Below are 18652 nucleotides of genomic sequence, written 5' to 3'. Positions count from 1 at the left end.
TTCCCATAGTGCCTGTATCAATTTACATTCCCACCAACAGTGCATAAAGGTTCTCTTTTCTCCATATTGTTGCCAACACTTGTTATTTCTTGCCTTTTTATGGTAATAGCCATTCTAATACATGTGAGGTGATACCTCATCATGGTTTTGATTTGTGTTTTCCTGAATAGTGATGTTGAGCATCTCTCGATGCACCCTTTGGCGATCTGTATGTCTTCTTAGAAAAATATCTATTCAGATGTTTTTCCCATTTTTTAATTGGGTTGTTTTTTAGCTGTTGAGCTGCATGAGTTCTTTTTACATTTTAGATATTAACCCCTTATCAGATATATTGCTCGTAGATATTTTCTCTCATTAGGTATACTGCCTTTTCATTTTTTTTTTTTGATGGTTTCCTTTGCTGTGCAGAAGCTTTTTAGTTTCATTTAGCACCAGTTGTTTGTTTTTGCTTTTGTTGGTTTTGCTTTTCACATCGGATTAAAAAAATCATCACCAAGACCTGTGTTTTCTTAGAAACTTACCACCTATGTTTTCTTCTAAGAGTTTTATGGTTTCAGGTCTTATGTTTAAGTCTATCCATTTTGAGTTAATTCCTATGTATGGTGTAAGATAGTGGTCCAGTCTCATTCTTTTGCATTTGGCTCTCCAGTTTTCCTAGCGCCATTTCTTGAAGAGACTGTTCTTGGCTCTTTGGTTGTAAATTAATTGACCATATAGGTGTGGGGTCTCTGTTCTGTTATTATATGTATCTGTTTTTATGCAAATGCCATACTGTTTTAATTACTGCAGCTTTGTAATATAATTTGAAATCAGGAGCGTAATGCCTCCGGTTTTATTCTTTCTTAATATTGCTTTGACTGTGGTTTTTCGTGGTTCCATTCAAATTTTAGGATTCTTTGTTTCATTCCTGTGAAAAACAGCATTGTAATTTTGATAGAGATTCCATTGAATCTGTAGTGCTTTGTATGGATATTTTAATATTCTTTCAATGGAATATCTTTCCATTTTTTGTGTCTTCAATTTCACTAATATTTTATAATTTTCAGTGTACAGGTCTTTCACATCCTTGTTAAATTTATTCATAGATATATTAATATTTTTAATGTAATCATAAGTAGGATTGCTTTCTTAATTTTTCTTTCTGATAGTTCATTATTAGTATATAGAAATGGAACAGATTTTTATATAATGATTTTGTATCCTGCAAGTTTACTGAATTTATTTATTCTAACAGTTTTTTGGTGGAGTTTTTAGGACTTTCTGTATATAATATGTCATTTGTAAATAGCGATAATTTCACTTCTTCATTTCCAATGAGGATGCCTATTATTTCTCTTTCTTGCCTAATTGCTCTGGCTAGGACTTCCAATACTATGCTGGATGGTGAGAGTGGGTATCTTTGTTTTCTTCCTAATCTTAGAGAAAAAGCTTTCAGCTTTTCACCATTGGGTATGATGTTAGCTGTGGGCTTGTCACATGTGGCCTTTGTTATGTTGAGATATGTTCCTTCTATACTCACCTTGTTGAGAGTTTTTGTCATAAAAGGATATTAAATTTTGTCAAATGCTTTTCCTGCATCTACCAAAATGATTGTATAATGTTTTCTCCCTTCCTTTTTTTAATGTGGTGTATCATGTTGATCAATTTGTGGATGTTGAAACATCCTCACATCCCTGGATTAAATCCTACTTGATTGTGGTGTATTATCCTTTTAATGTATTATTGAGTTCGGTTTGCTAATATTTTGTTGAGTATTTTTGCATCTGCGTTCATCAAGGATATTGGCCTGTAATTCTGTGTTTTTTTGCGTGTGTGTTTTTTGTTTTGTTTTGTTTTTTATCATCCTTGCCCGGTTTTGTTATCAGGGTTATGCTGCTGGCCTTACAAAAATGAGTTTGGAAGCATTTGTCCTATTTATGGGAGAGTTTGAGAAGGATTGCTATTAATTCTTTGTTTGAATGTTTGGTAAAATTCATTAGTAAAGCCATTTGGTCCTGGACTTTTGTTTGTTGGGAGGTTTTTGACTACTGAGTCAATCTCCTTACTAGTATAATGATCTTTCCAGATTTCATATTTCTTCATGATTCGGTCTTGGTTGATTATATGTTTCTAGGAGTTTATCCATTTCTTATAGATTATTAAATTTGTTGGCTTACAATTTTTCATAGTAGTCCTTTATTATCCTTTGTATTTCTGTAGTATCGGTTGCAAATCTCTTTCATTTCTGATTTTATTTATTCAAGTCCTCTTTTATTCTTGGTGGGTCTAGCTAAAGGTTTTTCAATTTTATCTCTTAGTGTCATTGATCTTTTCTATTGTCTCTTTAGTCTCTATTTTCTTGGTTTTTTTTTTTTTTTTTTTTTTATAGTAGCCATCATAATGCATGTGAGGTAGTATAGCTTTGTGGTTTCAATTTGCATTTCTCTGATGATTAGTGATATTGACATATTTTTCATGTTCTTATTGTCAATTTGTTTATCTTCTTGTGGGAAATATCTATTCAAGTTTGTTGCCTATTTTCTGATTATTTTTTTTGAGTTGTAGGATTTTTTTAAAAAAAAACTATAATACCTCTTCAGACATAAAATACAGACACATATACATCAGCTGGTAAATGCAGCTTCTTTTTTGCTAGGTCTCATATGATTTCCATCTGTTCCCTTCTTTCCTCTTTCACCTTGGGCTAGGTGTATGATGAGCACTGTGAGCCCTTTTAAGGGTGGAGACATTGAAGTGTTGGGGCACAGAGTTCTGCACCTTGCTGTACCCTTACCCAGTCATCCTTAAGTATGAGCTTGCTCCAGGTACCTGCTTCTTTGCTGTCTGCTCAGTCCTGTGTGGCTCCTTCCCTTTTGAAGCTGGAGCTCCTGATCATATTGAACTTATCCTTCAGTGAGCTACCAACCATTTCCCTTTTCTCAAAACTCTTTTTTAAAACTGTGAAATTCATAATTCCTTTTGCTATATTTCTTTAAATTCAAAAACATATTTATAATTGTAAATCTACAAAGATCCACCTTTTATCAGCATCCTCCTTCTCAGCTCAGAAGTTGCAGAAGCCAGAGTCTCAAGCCAAGATTCTAAAGATATCTAAATGGGGGTAATTATTTCTTTAGACTTTAGCCTCTATTTCCAACCACTCCTTTTTTTTTTTTTTTATCTCAGTTGGTTCTGATCCAGCACAAATGTCTTCACCTAAATAAAAGTATGTCTTAAACACAGAAGTTAAATGGCCTCTAGACAATATGAAATCTGTTTTCTTGGGAAATATGGGTCACCTGGGAATGATGAGGATTATAGTTTTTGTTTTGTTTTCCTTTTTACTTTTCACATGCAGCCTAAATATTCTTCCAAAAGAAATTGTCTTACTATTTATCAGTGAAAATATTATACTTCTATTTAAGTGAACTCTGAAACCTTCAAAAACTAACTTTAACCCAGTTAGTTTAAAAAATATTTGTCCAAATTATAGGCTAGACTTCACAATTTTCTGAGAGGAAAAGTTTAGCATAAACATTTAAAGTCAAGTCATTCACGTAGTTAAACTCTTTAAATTAGCACCAGTCCTTTCTTTGGCCACTTATTCTGGAAGGATCAAGGAAAATAAAGATCTTCCTAACTTTATTACCACCCACTTCCTGCATTTAAAACCATTGGCATCAATTAACATCACTGTGTGTGTGTGTTTTGTTCTCTTATACATAGAGAGTTGAGTTAGCAAGAGTTAAAGCATTTTGCTGCTCTATTTTTATACTTTCCCATATCTAAATCAACTTTAGCTCTTATGCATTACTAGACTAAAAAGCTGCTGACTACCCATCTGAGAGGCACATAAAGGGTCCTCTATATGCCTCATACCTCTTAACTCCCTGGCTTTTCATATCTCTTTAGGAATCTCTGATCAGCCTTACCACCTTAGTTAGTGAGAGACCAGTTAATTAGGCTTTAGACTATCTTGACTTTCCTCTTATAAACGATCCATTGGGCTCAGTTTGTCAGAAGAGAATAGTCTGTGAACTCTGCTCTTAATGACTACTCCAGAAGAAAACTCACATACCTGCTCCAATCTATCTCGTCTCCACCCAGACTTCCTCAGGCAGCAGTTCCCTCATTGCCTTGTCAACACTCCTTCCAAACTTGTTTAACAAGGGTAGTGGTGTGTCTGTCCAAGTCTCACTCTGATGCCAAATCGTGAATTTCAGGTTGGTGGAAGGAGAAAGCACACTCATACGCGATGGAGTTAGATTATGTTCCTTGCTTAATTGGCAAAGGGAATATAATCTTATTTGAAGCAAGGAGACCACACATGATTATAGTAGATACAGTGAATCTCATCAGAGTTTTCCCTAATCTTGTTGTATGGTGACACTGGTTTTTGCCAGGCTCTGGAAATACTCACTTTTTCTAAGCCATAGGCCTTTTGTAATTGTAATTTATGTTACCACACTGGAAAAAAAATTATCTGGTAGCTTCTGGTTAAGGGAATGTTTATAAGGATTGGATTCTCATCTGTGCCTTTTTCTAAAATTGAAAGCTGTCCATGCTCAAGTGTTTCTGCAAGCTTTTTAGCATTCTGGAAATCCATAGCATCTTTCACATTTTCTATTGGGATACTGGGATTTTGTTGTTGGTATTGCATTATCTCTCTAGAGTAAGAATATTTAATCTTTGTATATTGAAATCTTTTTCTTAATTTGTTATGGCTTTTTTGAAAATAAGTTTTATTGGCATATAACTTATATTCAATAAAATGTACTCACTGAGTTTTGATAAGTGAATAAAACTATACAAACCATCATCACAATTATGATATGGAACATTTCTCTTATCCCCCAGATTTCCTCATGCCTGCCCACCTTCATCCTCAGGCAACTACTTTCTATCTTTCTGCTCTGTTTTCTGTCATTATAGATTAGTTTTGCCTTTGGTAACAATTGAAACAAATGAAATTATGTAATATATACTTTAGCTTCTTTAACACAGCATAATGTTTTTGAGATTTGTTCATGTTATGTATATCATGTTCTCTTTGATTGTTGATTAGAATTTCATTTTATGGGTGTACCACAATTTGTTTATCCATTTACATGTTGATTCACCTCGGGCAATTATGAATAAAGCTGCTGTGGATATTTGTATACAAGTCTGTGGAAATACATGTTGTAATTTCTCTTGGGTGTATACCTAGGAGTAGAATTTCTGGGTTGCATGGTTAGTGTATATTTAACTTTATAAGAAATTTCTCTACTATTTTTCAAAGTGGTTGTATGATTTTGCTTTCCCACCAGCTCTGTTTGATAGTCCATGTTGCTCTACATTCTTGCTAACACTTAGTATTGTCAGCGTTTATAATTTCTGGTATTCTAGTATGGTGTAATGGCATGTCGTTGTGGTTTAATTCTTATTTCTTGGATGACTAATGACGTGTATCTTTCATATGGTTATTGGCTAGTTTAAGAAACAGAATTTTTTTTGCTGTATAATTGTCATTTAACATTTTATTAGTTTTGGGTGTACAGCATAATTATTTGATATTTGTATATGTTGTGTAATAATTACCACAATGCGTCTAGTTAACATTTATCACCTTATATAGTTACAACAATTTTTTTATGAGGAAAGCTTTTAAGATCTACTCTCAGCAACTTTCAAATACACAATACAGTATTATTAACTATAGTCATGCTGTGTATTACATCTCTAGGCTTATTTATTTTATAGCTGGAAGTTTGTACCTAAGAAGCAGAATTTTTTGAGTACCGTAGAAACCTCTTTCTTTTTGCTTCTGGTTACTATTATATGCCACCACCCTCCCAAAGGCTAACCACCATCTTGACTTCTGACAGTACAGATTAGTTTTTCCCATTTTTGTTCTTTAATATATATAAAATGAATAGGATAGGACTCTTCTGCATCTGGCACCTTTTACTGATTATTATATTTATGAGACTTGTCCATATCATGTGCAGTTATAGATTACCCATTTTCGTTTGGTGAATATATTACAATTTACTTATCTATTGTATTGTTGATGTGTATAAGGGTAATTTCCAATTTTTAGCTATTAGAAATACTGCAAGGTCTTTCAGTCAAGAGGACAGAATAGGTAGATTCTGTGCTTACCTTTTCCCACAAACACATCAAAATTACAACTAAATTATAGAACAACTATCATTGAGAACCACTTGAAGACTAGCTGAACAGAATTTCTATAACTAAGGGTATGAAGAAGTCATGCTGAAGCTGGTAGGAGGGACAGAGCTGTGGAACAGGCTGGTCTCACACCCACCTCTTACCATTGAGAATTAGAGGGGTATCTTGGCTGCAGAGATCTCCCCTGAGGATCAAGGGGTCCCAGCCCCATACCAGGCTCTCTAGTCCAGGGCTCTAGTACCAGGAAGAGAAGTCCCTATAACATCTGGTCCTGAAAAGCAGTGAGGTTTGTGTCTGAGAAACACAATGGGCTGCTTAGGGACCAAGAAGCTGCAAGTCTTAAAAGGCCCACTCACAAACTCACTGGCTCAGAGCTCCAGCACAGAGGCATCAACTCAAAAAGTGCCAGCAACATATGGAGAGGAAATGAATTGATGCTTCAGGGTGATGCTAGAGGAGCAGGGGTTAGGGCAGCTCTCTCTGGGACAGAAGTGCTTGCAAGCACCATTGTTCCTTTGTTGAGCCCTCCTCCAACCCAGACTGCAGATGCAGATGAGTACCAAATCTGTACTCTCCATTAATGTGGCTAGCACTGTTTGTCCCACCCTGGTGATTCTCTGAGATCCTACCCTAGCCAACTCACATGCTCAGCCCCAACCTCTTTCAGTGGCCTTTCCACATAAATCACCTGCTTTAACTCATGCTAAAGACTTTCCTAAAATCTCTCAAAAGTCTACAACCCTCCCCCAACCCTTGCAAAATATTAGAGAGATTACTGCTTATGTTTTCTTCTAGAATTTTTATGGTTTTGGGTCTTACATTGAAGTCTTTAATCCATTTTGAGTCTATTCTTCTATACAGTGTAAGGTGGTTCAGTTTTATTTTTTTTGCACGTATCTGTCCAATTTTCTTAGCACCATTTATAATACTGTCTTTACTCCATTGTATATTCTTGCCTCCTTTGTCATAGTAAATGAGTGCAGAGGCATGGATTTATTTCTGGGTTCTCTATTCTGTTCCATAAGAGCTACCACAGGTCAGAACCCCAGGTGTCAGGTGGTGGACTGGGAGTTATAAAGAAGCTGCTTCCTGCAACTGCTAGAGCTCCTTGCAGGAGGAGTGGGAGGGGTGGAGAAGTGGGAGGGGTGAAGGAGTGGTGAGTTCAGGCGGCAAGTTCACTGAACATTCCTGCCTGGGATAGCTGCGGCTGAAGTGCCCAGTCATCAGGGCAGAAGCAGAGAAGAGGGATGGGACTGCAGAGGAACAACAGCTGATTTTTGCCGGTCACAGTTGCAAAACCGAGGCTGAGCTGCAGCCCTCAACCCCCAAAGCAGAGGGCCTCTCCTCCGATACCCTCCGAGACCAATCACCTTGGAGCCCCAGGGGAATCTGCCGAGACTGTAGCTGACATTGATAGGGATTGAACTGAGGGTAGTGAGCGTGATTAAATATCTACAAGAAAATTTAAAAGGCATTATTAAGAGTTTATATAAAGCAGGGATCCAAGAGGCTTAGATGCCGCCACCTAATGGAAACCAAAAGAAAAGTGCCTTCTTTGCAACAGGCTAAAGAGAGACCCTTATATAATATATCTTATTTCTGGGAAAACAGAATACACTTCCATTAATGCCCAGGTGGAGAAATAGTCCATTAAACACTATTAACAACCAAGATGACAAGGCATCTCAGAAAGAAAGAGAAAAATCTCCAGAAAATCAGCATACAGACATAGAAATATGCAATTTAAATGACATAGAATTCAGGATGGTATTTTTGAAAAAACTCAGTGAGATCCCAAACGACTTAAATCAACAATTTCAGGAATTGAAAAAACAAATAGATAAGCAGAGCAACAGGATTGAAACCCTCAAAAAGAACCAAATAGAACTTCTAGAGATGAAGAACACAGCGCAAGAGATGAAAAATGAAATAGCAAGCTTGGGAAATAGAGTCGACCAAATAAAGGAAAGGATCAGTGATATCAAAGACAGAAATCTAGAAGTCAGAAGGAAGTAGAAACCAAAGAATGAAAAATAATGAAAGAGAAATTCAAGAACTACCTGATACGATCAGGAAAGGAAATATAAGAATAATGGGCATTCTCGAAAGGGAGGAAAAAGAGCAGGGATTAGAAAGCATTTTCAGACAAATAGTTGATGAGAACTTCCCAAATCTAAGGAATGGGCTGGAGCTTGGAATTCAAGAAATCAGTAGAACACCCAATTATCTCAATCCAAAAAGGACTTCACCAAGACAGATTGTATTAAAATTATCAAAAATCAACACAAAGACAGAACTCTCAAGGCAGCCAGGGAGAAAAAAAAACGGTAACATATAAAGGTAAGCCCATTAGATTTTCCTCGGACTTCTCTGTGCAAACCTTACAAGCCAGAAAAGAATGGAATCAAATATTTAAACTATTAGATGAAAGGAACTATCAGCCCAGACTAATGTATCTAGCTAAGCGCTCTTCTAGATATGAAGGAGAAATTAGACTTTTCCAGACATACAAAAATTGAGGGAATTTTCCACTACGAGGCCTGCACTACAGGAAATACTGAAAGGAGTCAGTTCACCTAAAACAAAATGACACACAAAAAATACATAATTAGGAGTAAAGTGACTATCAGGCAAATAGAGGCAGAGGAGTGCAACCCTTCCTAAGAACAGGGCATTATAAACTTAATAAAAAGAGAATTACTATAAAAAGATAATAATGAACGTTCAACATAGGAACAAATTGAGATAACAATGACTGAAAGGGGTGGAGGATTCAAAGATCCAGATTCGCAAAAAGAAATGGAGATAAGGCACACACAAGATAATGGATGACCGTATATATATAGCTATCCTTTACATATTCGTAATGGAAACCACACACCAGAGATTCAGAACTGTTGTATATAACATAAAACCAGAAGGAAACCAGAGGGAAAAACCCACAAAAGCCAACCAAAATAAAGAAAGCAGAAGCACAAGGACTAGGAAGCAATGGAAACACTGAGCTACCAGAAGGCAAAAGATAAAATGGCTATAAGAAAACCTCATATTTCAGTAATCACCCTAAATGTAAATGGATTGAACTCACAAATAAAAACGCTCAGAGTTGCAGAATGGATCAAAAAACAAAACCCAACCATACACTGCCTTCAGGAGACACATCTCAGTTCCAAAGACAAATATAGACTTAAAGTGAAAAGGTGGAAAATGATATTTCAAGCAAATGGCATTCAGAAAGAAGCGAGAGTAGTGGTATTAATATCAGATGAAATAGACTTCAAAATAGAAAAGGTAAAAAAAGATACTGATGTAAAGGGAATTATGTACCAAGAAGAAATAATACTTATTAATACCTATGCTTCCAATCAGGGAGCCCTGAAATATGTAAAGCATTACTAACAGAACTAAAGGAAGAAAGAGACCAAAACACTATTGTAGTAGTGGACCTATATATCCCACTATCAGATATCGACAGATCATCCAAACATGAAATCAATAAGGAAGTAACATCCTTAAAGGACACATTAGACCAACTGGACATAATTGACATTTACAGAGCCTTCCATCTCAAAACAGCTGCTTATACATTCTTCTCTAGTGCATATGGAACATTATCAAGAATCGACCACATACTGGGACACAGAGATAGCCTCAACAAATATAAGAGAGTTGAAATCATACCAACCATATTCTCTGATCATAATTCTTTGAAACTGGAGATCAACTGCAAAAAGAAATCAGAAAGAACCTCGAATACATGTAGATTAAGCAACAAGCTACAGAAGAATAACTTGGTCAGAGATGAAATAAAAAGAGATCACGAGATACATAGAAATGAATGATAATGATAGTACAACATATCAGAACTTTTGGACATGGCAAAAGTGGTCATAAGTGAAAACTTTATATCATTACAACCCTATCTCCAAAAAACAAGAATGAGCCCAAATAAATAACCTAACACTTCATCTTAAAAAACTAGAAAAGGAAGAACAAATGAAACCTAAAGTTAGCAGAAGGAAAGAAAAAATCAAAATTAGAGAAGAAATAAATGAAATTGAAAACAAACAAAAAAATGATAGAAGAAATAAATGCAACAAAAAGCTGGTTCTTTGAGAAGATTAATAAAATTGACAAAGCCCTGGCTACACTCACTAAAGAAAAAAGAGAAAGGATACGAATAAAATAAGGAATGAAAGAGGGGAAATTATGACTGACATTACAGAAATACAAAGGATCATACAAGCATACTATGAAAAAAGTATATAACACCAAATTTAATAACCTAGAAGAAATGGACTGGTATTTAGAAACATACAACCTTCCTAGACAGAATCAGGAAGAATTGGAAAATCTAAATAGACCAATCAGCAATATGGAAATTGAAACAATCATCAAAAGCCTACCAAAAAGTAAAAGTCCAGGACCAGATGACTTAACTGGTGAATTCTACCAAACATTCAAAGAAGATTTAATACCTATTCTCAAAATCTTCCAAAAAATTGAAGAGGAGGCAATACTTCCCAATACATTTTTTGAAGCCAATATTACTCTGATACCAAAACCTGGTAAAGATAACACAAAAAAGAAAACTACAGACCAATATCTCTCATGAACACATGCAAAAATCCTAAATAACATACTAGCAAACCAAATACAGCAACATATTAAAAAGATTATACACCGTAATCAAGTGGGCTTCATTTCAGAGGCATAAAAATGGTTCAACATATGCATATCAATTAATGTGATACATCACATAAACAAATTAAAAAATAAGAATCATGTGATCATATCAATAGATGCAGAAAAAGCCTTCAACAAGATACAGCATCCATTTACAATCAAAACACTTAACAAAATTGGTATAGAAGGAAAGTACCTTAACATAATAAAGGCCATATGTGACAGACCCTCAGCCAACATTATGCTTAATGGTGCAAAACTAAAAACCTTCCCTCTAAGATCAGGAACAAGGCAAGGCTGTCCACTATCACCACTGTTATTCAGTATAACATTGGAGGTCCTATCATGTGCAATCAGACAAGAGAAAAATATAAAAGGCATCCCAATAGGAAACGAAGTCATACTGACACTGTTTGCTGATGACATGATTCTCTATATAGAAAACCCTAAAGACTCCACAAGAACATTACTAGAAACAATAAGCAAATACAGTAAAGTCTCTAGATACAAAATCAACATTCAAAAATCCATAGCATAATAATGAATTGTCAGAAAAACAATTGAAAAAAATAATTCCTTTTGCAATTGCAACAAAAAGAATAAAATACTTAGAAATAAATTTAACAAAACATGTGAAGGACCTATATAATGAAAACTATAACACCTTAGTAAAAGAAATCAAAGAAGATACAAAGCAATGGAAAGATATTCCGTGTTCTTGGATTGGAAGACTCAACATAGTTAAAATGACATTATTACCTAAAGCATTATACAGATTTAATGCAATCCCCATCAAAATCTCAGCATTTTTTTTAAAGGAATAGAACAAAAACGTATCAGATTTGTATGAAAATGCAAAATACCGCGAATTACCAAAGCCATCCTGAGAAAAAAGAATGAGGTTGTAGGCATCACTCTGCCTGACTTCAAATTATACTACAAAGTGACAGTAATCAAAATGGCATGGTATTGACAGCAAAATAGACACACAGACCAGTGGAACAGAATCGAGAGTCCAGAAGTAAACCCATGTTTATATGGGCAAATAATTTTTGATAAAAAAAAAACATACAGTGGAGAAAGGAAAGCCTCTTCAATAAATGGTGCTGGGAAAACTTGAAAACCACCTGCAGAGAATGAAACTAGACTATTGTCTATCACCACACACCAAAATTAACTAAAAATGGATTAAGGACCTAAATATAAGACCTGAAACAACAAAATGCATAGAAGAAAACATAGGAACTAAACTCAAGGACTCTGGACTTTTAAAGAGGATTTTATGAATTTGACCTCAAAGGCAAGGGAAATAGAAGCAAAAATAAATGAATGGGATTACGTCAAACTAAAAAGCTTATGCTCAGCAAAAGAAATCATCAACAAGGTAAAGAGAGAACTATCTGAATGGCAAAATATATTTGCAAGTAACACCTCCGATAAGGGCCTAATATCCAAAATAAACAAAGAGGTCATACAACTCAGTGACAACAAATAAAAACAAATGATCCAATCAAAAATGGGGTGAGGACCTAAATAGACACTTCTCTTCAGAAACATGCAGATGGCCAACAAATATATGAAAAGATGCTCAACATTGCTAGTTATTAGGGAAATGCAAATCAAAACCACAGTGAGATACCATCTCACACCTGTTAGAATAGCTATAATCAACAGGACAAGTAATAACAAATGTTAGAGATGATGCAGAGAAAAAGGAACTCTTATACACTGCTGGTGGGACTGCAAATTGGTACGAACACTATGGCAAACAGTATGGAGTTTCCTCAAAAAGCTAAGAATTGCTCTATCATATGATCCAGCAATCCTTCTACTGGATATTTTCCCCAAAGACTTGAAAACCCGTATCCAAAAAGGTATTTGCACACTGATGTTCATAGCAGCATTATTCACAGTGGCCAGGCCATGGAAGCAACTGAAGTGTCCTATGATAGATGACTGGCTAAAGAAACTGTGGGACATATATACAGTGGAATATTACTCAGCCATAAGAAGAGATGAAATATTGCCATTTGTAACAACATGGTAGGTGAAATAAGCCAGACAGAAAAAGCTGAAAATCGCATGATATCACTTATATGTGGGATATAAACCTAAAAGCAGCAAATGAGCAAGACAAACAAACAAACAGAGACTGATGGACATGGACTATAAGCTACTGGTTACCAGAGGACTATATACTAGTGGTTACTAGTGGAGTGGGGGAGGAGAGAGGAGGTAGACGGGGTAAAAGGGTTCAAATATTGGGTCTAGGGGGAGGGTAAAGTGGATCAATTATGGTAGCTGAAGGAAACTGGACTTTGGGTGGTAAACATACAATAGAATATACAGATGTCAAATGATAATGTACACCTGAAAAGCATATAATTGTATTAACCAATGTTACCCCAATAAACTTAATTAAAAATTATAAAATAAAATAAAACCACAATGAAATATCACCTCACAACTTGTCAGAATGGCTATCATTAATAAATCAACAAACAAGTGTTGATGAGGAATGTAAATTGTAAGTATTGGAAATGTAAATGGTATAGCCTCTTTGGAAAACAGTATGGACGTTCCTCAGAAAACTACCATATGACCCAGCAGTGCCATTTCTAGTACTTATCCAAAGAAATCCAGAACACTAATTCAAAGAGACATATCACCCCTATGTTCATGGCAGCATTTTTTACAATAGACAAGATACGGAAGCAGCCCAGGAGTCCATTAATGGAGAAGTGGATAAAGAAGATGTGGTATGTACTAAGTGAAATATTACTCAGCAATAAAAAAGAATGAAATCTTGCCATTTGAGATAACATGGATAGTATTATGCAAAGTGAGAAAAGTTAGACGTAGACAAATGTCATATGATTTCACTTAAATGTGGAATCTAAAAAACAAAATGAATAAACAAAACAAAAACTCATGGATTCAGAGAACATATTGAGGATTGCCAGATGACCTGGGGACCTGCAGGGGGAGAGTGAAAAAGAGGAAGGATTAAAATGTACAAAATGCAGTTGTAACAACAGTCATGGGGATATAAAGTACAGCATAGGAATATAGTCAATAATAATGTAAAAACTATGGTGTCAGTTGGGTACTAAACTTAGGGTGATTACTTTGTAAGTTATGTAAATGTCTAATCATTACGTTGTACACTGAAACTAATATAATATGTCGACTGTAATTGAAAAATAAAAATTTAATAGTGCTTTATGAACATCCTAGTATATATTTTTTGGTGAACATTTATATATATTTTTGTTAGGCATATGACTAGGAGTGGAATGGAGGAGTTTGAAGTAAAATGGATGAGTTATAGAACAGCACTTCTCATACATTAATGTGCATATAAATTACTTGGGCTCTCAGTAAAATGCTTGTTGTAAATTCGCAGGTTTTGGGTGTGGTCTAAGATTGTGTATTTCTAAGAAACTCCTAGGTGATGCTGTTGCTACTAATCCATGGACACCTCTGATAGACAGGTCATAGATTATCCTTACATTTAGCTTCAATCGTTTTTGCCAAGAAAGGTTTCCAAAGTGATTATGCCCAGTTTACTCTCCCACTAATAATATATGAGACTGCTCCACATTCTTGACTACACTTGGTATTTTGTTTTTATTAAGGCACTTTTTGTAGGTATGTTGTAATATGGTTTTAATTTACTAATTATTAATGAAATTGGTTTTTTTTTATGTTTATCGGTCATCTGGATATCCTCTTTTGTGAAGTGTCTGTTGAAATCTGCTTATTTTTTTATTAGGTTGTCATTAATGTAGTTTTTACTTCTGTTATTACAATTTTTGTTTTCTTATGTTTTTCTACTGTTACATCATTTATTCTTATTATTCTTACTTCTTCCTTATTTCAGTTTCCTACTTACATCTGCCTTACTCTTAACCAAACCTCAATCTATTACTCAATATTTGATCTTTCATCTATTGCAAAGAACCTGTTTGTAAATTTTTAAATTAAATTTTATACAGTGTAATTTTAATTAAAATTTACTTCTATTTCCATGTTTTTTCAAAACTAATGTCTTTTTTATATCTTAGGTGTTGTGTTTTCCTCTTTTATTTTTGTAGTAGAATGATTTCATAGACCCAGTATGGTTTTTTCTTTCTTTTTTTCTCCCTTCTGCTGCTGCTAACCAGCCTCCACCCCTGCCCATCCATCCCTCCTCTTTCTTCCTCTTCTCCTTTTATTCATCCTTATGCTTGGAGAAGTCTCAGCTAGAAATCTGTCCTTGGATACTAATAGATTTTTCTTTCAAGTATTACATAAGAGACCTGGCTAATAGAAATTTACATTTCTGTTCACCAACCCCGAAGCCTGAGAGGAGTGGATTGGAGGGGAGTGATGTCTCTGTCCAATTTCTTCTATGAGGACTGGGTATTTTGCTGGCCACAGTTGTATACTATACTTATCTATTTACCTTCCTGGTGTAACTGCCCTCTATTTATGAGAGAAATGTTTAGATCATTGTTTGGTATGCAGTATGCATCCTGGGGCATAGTTGCTTCCAGTGCTCTTAGTTGGTAGTGGTAAAATGGGTCCAAATGGAGGGTTTCTTATTTTTTCCTACAGCTCATCCATTTCCTAGCTCTTACCCTTCTTATTAATTGTGTTTTTGCCAGTATCTACTCTGCTTTCTCTCAAAGTCACAGCATTCCTTTCTCAGGAAGATAAGTAAGTCACTAGTTGGCTCTTGACATCTTCCTTCTATCCAGATCTATCTTACCATGTCTTGCAGAAATTCAACAGTTTCGTCATACGAATGACATCCATTCCTAGTTTCTAATATTAGTGTAGTTCTCTCCTATTTTAGATTTGTTTTGGCATTTTAATTGTGATGGGTTGAAGGCGTGAGTTAAATGCCTCTATTTAAACTGTTACCATACCTGGAAGTATAAAACCTTTCAGATAATTTTTCTGATCTTTTGCTCCACTAAAACACTTTAAGCATGCCACCAAAATATACCTTTTCTCACTATAGAGTAACAAATGGTTAAAAATTTTGTAGTTTTCTGTGATATTTGGTTATTCAGGGTATCTCAGATGAGGTTATATTTTAGTAATTGAGTGATCTGCTCTTAGTGGGCTGGAATATCCAAATACAAGTCAAGAATATTAATGTAGATGAAAGTAATTCACTTTCTGTGTACAATGGATCAGACAAATGAGGCACTGTAATTGAGTGATCTTTGACCTGAGCCTGAGTCACTTCGTTATATTAAGTAGAAAGTAAGAATGTATATCTAACTTCACTGATAGGGTAATGGCTCTGATAGGGGATTTAAGGACTTATCTAGTATGCTTTGCTTTTAAAACTATAATTATACTTTTGTTCTGTTGTACTTCATTGTAGCCTTCTGTGTATTTCTTGTTATTCTTTCTTTAGGGACTAATTCTTGATTTAGTTTTTAAAAGAGCTTCTATTTTGTATTTAGTATGAAAATATTAAGCTCATAAAGCCAACAATATTGACCATTTCATGTCTTCTCTTTTTCATCTTTTCTCTCTAAAGCAAGTTATAACTTTGAAATAATGCTTTTGAAAGGATATCAGCTACTCACAAAGAGAATAATTTTGACACTTAAGACCCAGGTATCTTTCCCCCCCTCCTTTTTTCATCTTCTAACATCATGTCAAACACATTTGTGAAATTTTATAATTGTGCCTTTATTTTTAGTGCCCCTATTTAGTTTACTAGATTTGTAGTTTGGAAGAAAAAGTGCTTTGGGGCTAAATTCTGGTTGCTTCTTATGGCTTATGTTGAAAGTTTGCATAGATATGTAGGTCGCCAGTTATCTGTCATGTGTCTTTTTTTTTCCTGTACGCCCACAGCACCCAGTCTTCCTAGGTGGTCTCCCATCCAAGTACTAACCAGGCCCGATCCTGCTTAGCTTCCGAGATCAGACCAAATTGGGCATGTTCAGGGTGGCATGGTCGTAGACTTGTGATGTGTTTTATCATTAATGTCATCAAAACCAAACATTGTAAATACTAATCTTAAATTTTTTACAGTGAAAATCTTCAAAAATAAAGTTTTCTTCTGTTATTATTTTTGACTGCAACAAAATAATTCTTGGTTTAATTTACAGCCCTGTTTATCATTTTATCAAATGACATGGCACAAATTTAGTCCCAGTGCTGCCAGACTTCTAGATTCCTTCTCTTGTTAAGAGGTTATAGATTTTAGGGTCTTTCTGAAAGTACCTTAGATCTAAGGTTCTTTTCCCACTGTGTTTGTCTACACCAGTTTCAATTGGAACAATGTTACTTGGATTCTTTTAAAATGGTAAGTCTTTTATTATTATTGGGGGAAAAAAAGTTGTCACTTATTCATATTACTAATCATTAATGAAGGGGAAATGAGCAGATTTTACTTTGACTATTACTACTTAAACTCTTCTTTTGAAACCTTCAAAATAATTTAATCTTGTGAATGTTTAATCCTTCAGTGGAGCTTATTGAAGAGACAAAATTTATACACTTGAAATAAAGAAAATACAGTTCCAAATGATGTGGTTTAGATTATAAGCACCAACACCATAATCTTTTTTTAAAAACCTTTTTATTTGTAAATAATTTCAGACTTACAAAAAGGTTACAAAAATAGTGCAAGACATGCCCATATACCCTTCACCCAGCTTTCCCAAATGTTTAAATTTAGCATAGAACAGTGATCAAAAACAGCAATTTAACACTGGCACAGTACTAACTAATGTAGACCTTATTCTTATTTCACCAGTTGTCCCACTATCTTTTTGCTGGCCCAGCATCTAAATGAGGATCCCACATTGCATTTAGTTGTCATGTCTCCTTGAGTGCCTCCAATCTGGGACAGCTCCCCAGTCTTTGTTTTTTATGACTTTGCACTTGTAAGAGTACTGGCCGGTTATTTCGTAGAATGTCTCTGAAAGGGAGATATTTGGCCTTTCTTAGTTTATCTCAGGAGGTATATGACGTTGATTAGTAGTGATAATAACCTTGATCCCTTGGTTAAGGTGGTCTGCCAGCTTTATCATTTTTCCCTTTATAATTAATAAGTATCTTGTGGGGAAATATTCTGTGGTATGCAAGTTTCCTGTTTCTCATTTTATACTTGCCAGTTATTTTAGCATCCATTGATGATTCTTGCCTGCAACAGTTATTGCTCTAGGGTTTGCCAAATGGTAATTTTTTATTTCTTAAATTCTTTCTATATTTATTAATTGGAATTTTACTATAAAAAAGTCATCTATTTTTCCTCACTTATTTATTCATTTATTCGATTATATCAGCATGGACCCATGGATATTTGTTTTATTCTGTTCATTATCGTACATTGCTATTATTACTTATTTTGCAACTAGCACCATTTTATGAGGATGTAAGGGTTCTTTAACTGCCCTGTGTAACACGAAATTCAACTCTAGGTGAAATATTCAACTATTCTCATTCTCCATGCCCTTAGTAGCATGGGGGTGGAGTAAAATGGAAATAATATCTGTCCTGCTGTATATAAAGTAGATTTGCTGACTATAAAATGTGATACAAATGGTATCATTGTCATTATTTTGTTAAGTGCCTATGGGTGTTCAGAGAGCAGAGGCCGTTTTCAGAGGCAAACTTAAGAGTTAATTCTCTTAGACTGCTCACTTACTTCTATAGGGAGGACCAAAAATGGAGGTGGAGAGAAACAATTACATGGAGATCGGAGGCAGAAGAAAAGTAAAAGTAAATCATAGAAACACAGAGCAGCATATATTCTCACATTCTGCTATGTGCAATAAATACTTTCTGAATTCCCTAGAAT

The 18652-nt window shown here is 34.9% G+C and overlaps 1 protein-coding gene and 1 pseudogene across 1 annotated transcript in view; one reads left to right on the top strand and one right to left on the bottom strand.

Moving 5' to 3' along the window:
* REC114 (REC114 meiotic recombination protein) overlaps positions 1 to 18652 on the top strand; it is a 96352-nt gene that overhangs the window by 36588 nt on the left and 41112 nt on the right. The window lies entirely within an intron of this gene.
* LOC118600546 lies at positions 16690 to 16808 on the bottom strand (annotated as a pseudogene).

Source organism: Rousettus aegyptiacus, unplaced genomic scaffold (genome assembly GCF_014176215.1).
Source record: "Rousettus aegyptiacus isolate mRouAeg1 unplaced genomic scaffold, mRouAeg1.p scaffold_m13_p_3, whole genome shotgun sequence".
NCBI classification, from domain to species: Eukaryota; Metazoa; Chordata; class Mammalia; order Chiroptera; family Pteropodidae; genus Rousettus; species Rousettus aegyptiacus.
This window is presented reverse-complemented; position numbering and strand designations above follow the sequence as displayed.